Raw genomic sequence first — 10,106 nt, forward strand, 5'->3', positions numbered from 1 at the left:
AAGCAGACTGTGGAAACATTGAGAGATGCACACATGCGAACTGTGCATTTCTTAAAAGTGAATTCGAGCAAAGGTAAAGACAATATGTATACTTACGGCGGCCATACTTGCCTTTCCCAAGCATGACCACTTTTCCCTCGGTAGCACCATCCAGTAAGCACCAGCAACACGCCCATGAGACGCCGCCGACTCATGGATTGAATGACGACCCGTCTCAGGTCTTGGAAGGAGATCCGGAACACTGCTTTAGGCCAGATGTTGTATCTGGAGGGGGCAGGGACTAAAAGTAAAAATTAACAAATTTATCTGAAGCGCTACATTCCTATAGAATAAAATCTAGGATAGCAGTATATTTTTTTTTTTGAGGTCAGTGATGCATTTTAATTAAACACAAATGGTTGGTTTATATGATGAACCAGCAGCCCCTATTTTCCTTAAGTGTAACGGAGTGTCTAACGTTACGTCCGACGGAACCCGAAATAAAAATTAAAGTTACGCCCAACGTAACTGTCAAGCATTCGAGTTGCGTCCGACGTAACCCAAAATAAAAATTAAAGTTACCGTATTTACTCGAAAATAAGTCGAACCCTATTTATTGGATCCACCAAGAACAAAAAAATAAATAAAGAATTCAAATATAGGTCGACCTTTTTTTTTTATTTTTAAGAACAGGGGAAATTTTGGGCAAAAGAAAGAAAAAAACCTTTATTTACATCACTCTCAGCTAAATCACGGGGCGATGCCAAAAACTTCATCACCGTCAGAACTTCTGGACATGTTATCAACGTCCGAAGCTTCGTCAGCTGGGTAGACATCCTCGCAAATTCGCAGCAATACTTCACTGACACCGTTGTAAAATGACGACAAGAAACGAAAAAAGGTGCGAAGCGACGGAAGACAAACTACAAAGACGCAAGCAAAGCCGCCGTGTCGCCATGAGCAACACGCGAGCCGAGCCGCCTCAAGCAACTAACAAAAATAACATCTTTTCTTTATTTTTTTTTTGTGCGCGTTTGCGAGGATGGAGGGTAAAGTGCATGGCGCATCGCGTTCCTCTCCTTCCCCGTTGCCCAGCAAGGGGAACGCTAGAGGCGCGATGTCGAAATCCGACGCCCGAGGGGTGCACGCGATATCGGCACCGGCCACCGCGGGCGGCGAGCCATTTCGGCAACCAAAAGCTTTTTGAAACAAGAAGCGGCGCGGCTCTACAACGCCGGCTCGGTGACTCGATAGCTTCATGCCTCCGGTAGGGTCGCAAAATTTGGTCGCGAATGTAGGTGTCGAAATTCTTTAATCACAATTTCCGGAAAAAAAAAGAAAAGGTCTACTTATATTCGGATAAACACGGCAGTCAGCCGCGCGACGAGACACACATTATGAAAGCGATTGGTGCGAGCGACCAAGGCGATGAGCGACGTTTTCTAGAAGCCCAAGAACCGAGCGGCGCAAGCAGCGAGAGTGAGAAATCTTCGGCGCTCGGCGCCAGCTCTCGTAGCTTCTCGCCGTCGCTCGTCTCGTTGATCGCTATATTGCTAACATGCCGTTCAGAAAGGCGCTCTAAATGCTTACCATCGCATTGGGACCAGCCTCGCATCCAACCGTAACCAGTCTTGACTTTTTTTTTTTTAGCCGCTCAGGTAGAAGTTAACATCGTACATACACCGTTTTCAAGCATGGCTCCTCGTTCATTGCTCGATTTACATTTTCGGCAAATGACCGCAATGAAGCACAATTATTCTAGTTCAAAAATGTCACGAACACTTGGCACGCATGCTTATACTGTAGCGCACCTAACGTAATTTAAAAGTAGAACGAAAACGGGACGAGATTCGCTTACCGCTTCACGGATCCTAGGCCTTCGGATCCTAGGCCTAACGGCCGTACTTGGAAGTCGCCTGCGGTCCGGCGATCGGACGAGTCGAGCCGGCCTGACGCAGGCTGACCACGCCTGGTTGAACTATGAGAGGCGCCGTCCAGTTGAGAGCCAGAGACGCAGTAGAAACGGACCGCAAAACATCTGTCCCGTAACTGCCGTAACCGTAAACGAGCCAACGACCCCCCACACCGCTCTATCTTCGCCATCTCCACGACGACCGGAAGTGGAAGCCGCGAAGTTAGAAAAGCCGCTGCAGCGGAAGCCACGCGGAAGCCACTGGGCGGAAGCTTTAAGTTTCGGTTTCGTTTTTCTCCAACGCAGGCTACGGTCGCTACGGTTTCGGGCTGGTGGGTTTGTCGGGTTTGTGGCTGGTTGCGACGGCGCGAGGGGCCACGAAAAGACGCCAAGTTGGCCGAGTACGAGTCACGGCCCACGATACGAGCAACGGGCCGTTTGCCGCTGTCGACCGGCGATGCGGTATCCGCGGCTTGGTGTCACGATCGGTTTGTTGCCGTGCACGTTGACTCAAAGCTCGAAGTTATGCAGTTCCGTTCCGGCACCAGCCGCACCACGTTTTCCGGTGCATCGCACGTGGAGGCCTTTCGACGCATTGAGTGAACGTAAAGATCGTGCCCGCTGTCTTCGGTGCTGTGGAAGAAGTTGGGAGACGGAAGGCGTTTAGGACTCCAGGCCGGGCCGCCTGTTCACTCTGAACGAGAGGCGACGTGTGTGTGCACGCTTTGAGGAAGCCTCCGCGTTTCGCCGCGCTAGACCTCGCCGATCGCGACCGGACCAACCGGACCCCGAGTCCGAGAGGCTCTTGCGGAGTCAGGAACTGCACCGAGGTAGGAGCTGCTCGTTCTGCGCTACCATGCAGTGCTCTACAGTGCTCGGAGCTCTCGGTGTCATTCGTGCTTGCACTGAAGCCTTTGTGACCCCTTCGGACGCGCAAGTCGTACTTCGCAAAGGTTTGGACGGGGCCGCCCTCACCGAGCAGCTCCGCTATATTCCGCTTACTTATGATCGCAATAAAAGCTTGCGTTCTCGGGAAAAAAATTGCGGGACCGCTCTCCGCGCCGCCGACGAGGTTGGCCGCCGCCATGTTCTCAGCTGTTCACTCGCTCCCGCAGCGAGCGCCTTCCGATAATCCTCCCCGTTCCAAAATGCGATGCGCTTTGCGCATTATGCCGTTTACATGACCGCATATTGAATGCGGCAACTGGATTCAATGCGACTAAGTCGCATTGAATCCTTCCGATAATCCTCCCCGTTCCAAAATGCGATGCGCTTTGCGCATTATGCCGTTTACATGACCGCATATTGAATGCGGCAACTGGATTCAATGCGACTAAGTCGCATTCGTGTAAACGTGGCTTATGTTCTTTTTCGACATGTATGGTGTATGTTACGAAAGCGGTGGTGAACGATGGACGTTTTTGTTGGAAGATGGCGGTCGTCTTTCTGCATGTATGATTTGGTTATACCGGTGGTCCTATGGTATAAGCGTTTTGTTGGAAAGACGGCAGTCACCTACGTCATCGGACGCAAAATCATACCAGCCACACCGAATCATATCGGCAAGCAAAGTGGCTGCCAGTATAGACAGACCCGGAGCCATAGCGGTGCCGGTATCTCCAGTTATGCAGAACGCCAAACCAAACTAGCGGCATGCATAACACAAAGAAATTATGGTGGTGTCATACCAGAACTGTACAAGCAGCAGGTTTGTTTCTTGTACGTTTTTCCAATAGGGCTACAACTGACTTATAACCATTTAAAACAGATTTTTGCGAATGCTAGCCTTGATATATTTGATGAAAAGCGTAAATTTCGACAGTGTGTCGAGGCTATTGCTCGTTCCTAACGTTTTGCTTTTATCCTGTTTGGCGTTGTATTTCTGAAGGAATAAGTGCACCACTAAGGAGGCGTCAAGCTGTTGGTGGGTCACTGACAATAAGAATAAACAACATAAACATAGAAACGCACGGGTCTCTGTCTGACTTAGGTCTTACAAAACGAATACGTTTATTTTACGATATTGAGGCTTAAATATGAAACATACGAACAAAATGCACACTTTCTCGAGTTGCGTTTCAAGTAGACAACTGTCATATCTATATTGTAACAAAAAATCAAAAAATAAAATTGGGTTTTTTGAGAAACTCGATTTCAAAATTGAAGCTTCTTGGTTTTAGCATAATATTTCATAAACGTACCGTAACTTTCACTTCAAACAGCGGAGTGATTTCATAATATAAATAAAGAGCGTGTTTTTGGCTCCCTAGACATAAAAAAATATCGACGTAACCCGAGTAGATCTTCAGTAATTAATTGTCAAAGTTCATCAACAATTAACCGAGGGGGCGTTTTTGACGATTTTACCGAAAATAAGCAAAGCGCCTAGAATTATTTTATGGCGTTAGAGCCTTCTAACTGTGCTCACAGAGCGCTTGAAGAAGTTAATATAATGTGGACTGAAAATCCACGGCGGGAGATTGAGCGAAACATACAAGCACGATGGATGCGAAAAACACTGCTTTCCGCCGCGGCCTCTTTTAAAATTCGTAAGTCGAGAACGAAAAATCCAAATAACTTGCGTTTTCTGGCGGCTGCGTTTTCAGACACGACGCCATAACATATATTTTTTTCAGCGATAATAAAAATTCGACCCTTTTTGCCAGCACGATTGAAATGAAATCACCCATATATGTATGTATTAATTCCCGTACAGAAATGTCAGATATGGCCCTGATATATTTTATATACGGCTATATATGATAATATAAACAGTCAAATATGGCCCCAATGCGCCATATATGTTAGCAAATATGGACAGATGGTGCCATATCAGTGCGCAGATACTGCCATATAAGTGCGTAGATACGGCCATATATCGCCGTATAAAAACTCAAATACTGCTCCTGTTCGCAACATATATAAATAAAACATCCCTGATAATGATATATGGGCCCCGTTTAGTACATATATCAGATATCGGCCGTGTTAATAAAGTCAATATACTTGCGAAGACACTAGTTGATTTATCTATTTTGCATGAGAGTCACATGTTCTGCAATTGGTTAACTATTGTTAACATTTATAAGTGAAGTAATTATTCTAGGTGAAATTTGCACGAATTAATTGCATATTTTGAAGATTGAAAGTCAAAGTAAATTTGGTTGTATATGCTTGACGTGTGACGATATCACGAAGTAAGATCGGAAAGCGAGTTAATTAAACAATGGATTTTAAATGTTTCCGAATGCGACATGTGAAGACAAACTCATCAGACGGATATTCAGCGACTTATCTAGCAGACTTTCAGTTGGGGCATATACGGGAGGCATATATCTCCCCGCGATTTCTTTTATAACCCGATCAACACGGTCTTAACATCTATTTCGCTGCCGCTAGCGCCGCATGTTAAGTTCCACGAACGTTACAACCACTTCAGCAGAATGGATCGCTAATCGCGTCCTCTCACTGAAACGAGCTGATCGATCGAGAAAAAAAACAAACAAAAAACTATTAGGTTGACAAATAAAAATTAGTCCCGGGCGCCGCCGACGAAAACATTATTTTTGTTTGTGCTCATTTGCATATGTAACAACACACGGTAGGATTCAATGCCTTACTTACGGATTTATTTCCGCAAATATTTTCTCCCACTTTTATCACAAACAAAGGTTATCGCTCAAATTAACCCATATTTTCTCCTAATTACGTACAACTTTTTGCAGGAATTTCGTTGATTAATCTTACATGAAATGTGCCTCCACAAAGCTAATAATACAAATGATATGTTGTAAAAGGTGTGACCCAATGAAATCTGTTAGAATGCTTTCAGATGAACGAAAGGTTACATTAGCAGGTGGGGTAGAAATAAACAAAGCATTATATAAGGTAGTAGGAGTGCAGCAGACGTCCCATAAATCAAGTCTCTATATGCATGCAGACACAAATCCCGCAGCTGGGGAGGCAGTGGACACCGTCTGCAAAAAAGGACTGTGGTTGTTCCATAAAGAATTTGCCATCACAGCCATGATGTCTGCATCAGATTGGAATCGTCGTCCCTTTTGAGCTGTCTATATAAGGGATCGAACAAATTAATGTCACGTGGTGACATGTCAGGACTGTAAGCTGGATGAAGCGGAATCTCCCACCCTTTCTGTGCTAACGCATCCTGCACAATACTAACAAAAGCCTGCCCAAGAGAGATATTTCATTTCCTGACATCCTCCCCGAAATATACACACCCAGTCAGACACTTCTGCCTTCAATATAGATTTGTCAACAAAACGACGCCTGCATTCTGCGATGAATGTCGACAGATCTACACCCTTCCATTGTAAGAAACTGAATCACCGCTCGCTCACCCACTTCGAACAAATTCCCAATCATATCACATCAGCCATGTTGTCTATGGTGTCCAACACAAACCAGACAAGCGAGGACCTATTGCAGAGAAAGCACAGTGTAACCGAGCTTTTGGTTGCACGTCAAAAGATACCAGGTGGTCTAGATTAATCATCAGTCCCCCGCTGGGGCATGCCAGATGCCTGTTGTTGGTTTGGGACGTAAAACCCCCAATTTGCCAAAAACCGTTAGTGACACGTGCACCGGGCTACGTGACACAAACGGTGTTCATTTGATCACACCTAAAAAACATTTCACTAGCTCTGACAAATAGCATTAACAGCATCTGTTGAGATACGAATGATGTGATAAGAAAGGTCTCGAACTGAGGAGACATGATTTTAACTACAAATTCAGTTCATAAGAGTTAAGAGAAATTCACACAAAATCCAACACCTTGACAGATATCGTCATCTTAGGGGAAACAGGAATTACGTCCAAATGATCTTTTTGCTTCGCAGCAATGATGTGTGGAATCGAAAATCCCGTCCCCTCAGGCCTGTACTGCACACCACACTCAAGAAGTTTGTTAATAAACATGTACACTTGCCCAGCATACATTGCGAAGCACTGAATTAATACAAACGTTCTCTCTCTCTCTCTCTCAACAACATACATGATTGTGAAATTGTTTATTGTCTTCTGATTAATGCACAACACAGAAGGAAATGTCTCTGTGCCCATTGTGACTTTCCTGTAAACATACACATGCTCTCTGTTGGAGAAGAAAGAACTAACAGCTGTCCTTACAGCTCCACTTGTCTGACATGGTCTGCCATGAAAGGCAATATTATTAGATGATACTCTCTTGAAATGTAAATTGTCTAGCTTGCTAAACACAATGTCAACATGCAAGCGGTCTCTAACACGATTTTGGATGACAATGAGGGCATTGCTTTTTGCAACCAAACTAGCAAGCTGTTTCTCCACAGCTTGTGTCCCTTACACAAAATGCATCAGTTCCCAATTTTTATTCTCAAATAAAAATTCTGAATAGGACCAAAGTGGCCGCCAGTTCCTTACTGAGTCAGCAAGGTGCGTGAGCTGGTGAACATTAAATAAGCAAAACGCTGTCCATACAGATTTTTAACACCATCAACAAATCTGAGCAACAGCCTCTCCGAAATATCAGTGTCCTCTACGGAGACAGATTCAGACAGCAAGAGGTAAACTGTGCCAACCAGAAGGGCAAAATGATCAAGGTAAACATTCGGAAGGCTTTGGTGCAAAGCAGGAAATGAGTAGAACAAAAACCAGACACGCAGTTCGCTTGCTTTCCAATAGCATCTGTGTTTCAAGGAACGTGGGGTCCTGGTGATATAGTCCGGTGGCTTAATGGCCAGTAGTTTCTTATCCACCACCTCTACCTGACGGCCCAGGTACCATGACTCTCATTGGTACTTCGAGTCAAACCATAAATGCAAGAATGTTCTCACCACCCCGAGTAGAACGCAATGCATCAAGTCAAATCCGCTACCTCAGTCAAATTCGGGTATGAGGCTCAAAACAGTGGGACCTTTGACGCCCTTCACCGGGTGACCATTCTCAAGTGCCTCTGCAGCTTGCCGCCGCATCCGATGGCCATTGCTGAGGGAGTATGTGCTACCAGGCAGATAGATATGGACATGCCCTTTGCCTGGCAACGAGAGGGATTTCTCAGGATGTTCACAGAAGGAGCAACCATAGAGACCATTGAACTGTCTTATATCCCCTAAGCATTTCTTTCGCAACTGCATCTCGCGACGGTACAGGAGCTTTAATGTAAGAGATTATGGTCTTGCCTGTCTCTGGAGGACGCCAAGTAAGTCACTAGTGGCAAGTTCCATAAGCTCCACGCAAAAAGGCTTCATGAATGTATTCATTACCGGCTTCACACCAAACCACAAACAAGTCAAAATCTGGAACTTCTTACGCATGAGAGGTGGAAGCTCAGGTATAGTGCAGTGTAAGGGCCAAAGAGACTTTCCCGAACTCTTGTGACCGGAACACCGTCCGTGTTCCAGAAAAGAGAGAAGTTAAATCTAGAAGAACAAGCAGGTTGTGCCTGGTACATAGCATCATCTACAATATCTTCAATGGGCTTTTCACTGGCTGAACTTGTTGGTTTCATTAAATATTTATATATTTTCTCATCCTCTAGAAATGATCGCAAAGTGTCTGCCAACTTCATTTGCAGGAAACTGCTCTTGCTATGGCACGGCTCATTACAACATGGACAATGTGTGGCATTTATTTCTAGGTATTTATTGCATTTGCTACAGAAAGTGTGGCTGCACATTCATTTGCCTCTTTGAAAACGTGACAGAACATAAAGCTGGTGCTCGGTAGGGTGTTAGATGATGGCTGAAGTGTTGTAAAAGCAAGCAGGATTTGACCTAAGAATTCTCTTGTTAGTCCACACTTAAAAAACATTGCCATCAAAAAGAGGCAAGCCTCAATGTTAGTGAAATGGGTGCCTTCAAAAAGTGCAGACTCATCAATTTTAGGACTGTCAGGAACACCTGAACTATCACTTTCTGCAGCACTATTGTCAGATTCAGAGTTCATCTCTAGCACATTATCGTCAGATTCAGAGTTTATCTCTAGTACATCATCGTCAGTTTCGGAGTCGGAACAGTGAATCGGTTCCTCCGTCTCACTCCCACAGCATGAAGCAGGACTTGACGGTTGAGCTTGGGCACCATCCAGCATTGAAGAGAGGACAGTATCTGGTGCATCGTCTAGAACTGCTGGGCTGGTTGTTGCACTGGAGGCTGCCATTGCTGAGGCTTGCCATCGTCGACAGGTTTCCCGTGGCAGCATTAATTAGCGATTCAAAATAAAATTCATTATTATCTATGGTACACCTCACAACAAACTTGCCAAACAAAAAGGGCCAATAGCAGAAATGGTAAGCAGCTAGAGACCACCCTTCCCAACTCAGAACCCAAGCATCTAACCAGTTAAAAAACAAATTTGACAATTGATGCACATATTGGTAATCGGAAGATATAAATCAAGTTCCCAAGCATTTGCTTCATCTTACCTTACATGCTGTCTAAAAAGAAAATAGTCTATATGTACAGGTGAATAAAGTGTACTGAATGTGCAACTAAAAGCATCCCTGGTAATTTGTGAGAATCTCGACAGGTGTGCATTATGAGATTCCACTTTCGTGTAGAAGGACGTACAGACAGCATAAACCTGTCCAGACCGCAGAAGCAGTGCACTCAAGACTGTGCGTGTGGCGTCTGCTGGCGTAAGCTGGGCCCGAGATTGCGCGGCACTGAGCATGCGATGCCAGTGTGCAGTGCTGGGCAGATCACAGCATTTGTGTTGACCCTCCTGCAGTCTCCACTGGACCGCAGAGATGCGCTCAACACCTCCAGGTTGCCAAATCAAGGCGCTCGGCATGGCGGCCCATGCGCTGCCGGCTTCACATTATCATGCATTCTTCCGAGAAAAATTTAGCCGGTAAAATTCCGCGCTTGCTTCACTACTTGCACGAAACCTCTCATGGTGTGTGCAGGAAGCTACGTATTTTCTTGTTTGCTTGTAATGCTTTCTCACCACTACCAATCCAACTGCTTGATACCTCTGTTCTTTCGACAAATTGCATTCACAATGAGAACACAACCACATAACTTTGGCTCTAAGTCTATCGTAGGGTGAGATGGAGTATAAGGTCAATGAAGCGCATTTCAAACGCTACAAAATTCAAGCACATAAACCAGGAGGAAGCAGGCAGGGATTGCTTGAAACGCTTATCACTGAAAAGGAAAATTTAAATTATAGTGTCATTATACTCGGGAACAACTTGTGGCAAAAAAAAAAA

The 10,106-nt window shown here is 45.1% G+C and overlaps 1 pseudogene; it reads right to left on the bottom strand.

Moving 5' to 3' along the window:
- Positions 1-6,637: 6,637 nt before the first annotated feature.
- LOC115316352 lies at positions 6,638-9,052 on the bottom strand (annotated as a pseudogene).
- Positions 9,053-10,106: the final 1,054 nt, after the last annotated feature.

The sequence above is a fragment of the Ixodes scapularis genome, unplaced genomic scaffold (assembly GCF_016920785.2).
Source record: "Ixodes scapularis isolate PalLabHiFi unplaced genomic scaffold, ASM1692078v2 PGA_scaffold9__187_contigs__length_104089568, whole genome shotgun sequence".
NCBI lineage: Eukaryota > Metazoa > Arthropoda > Arachnida > Ixodida > Ixodidae > Ixodes > Ixodes scapularis.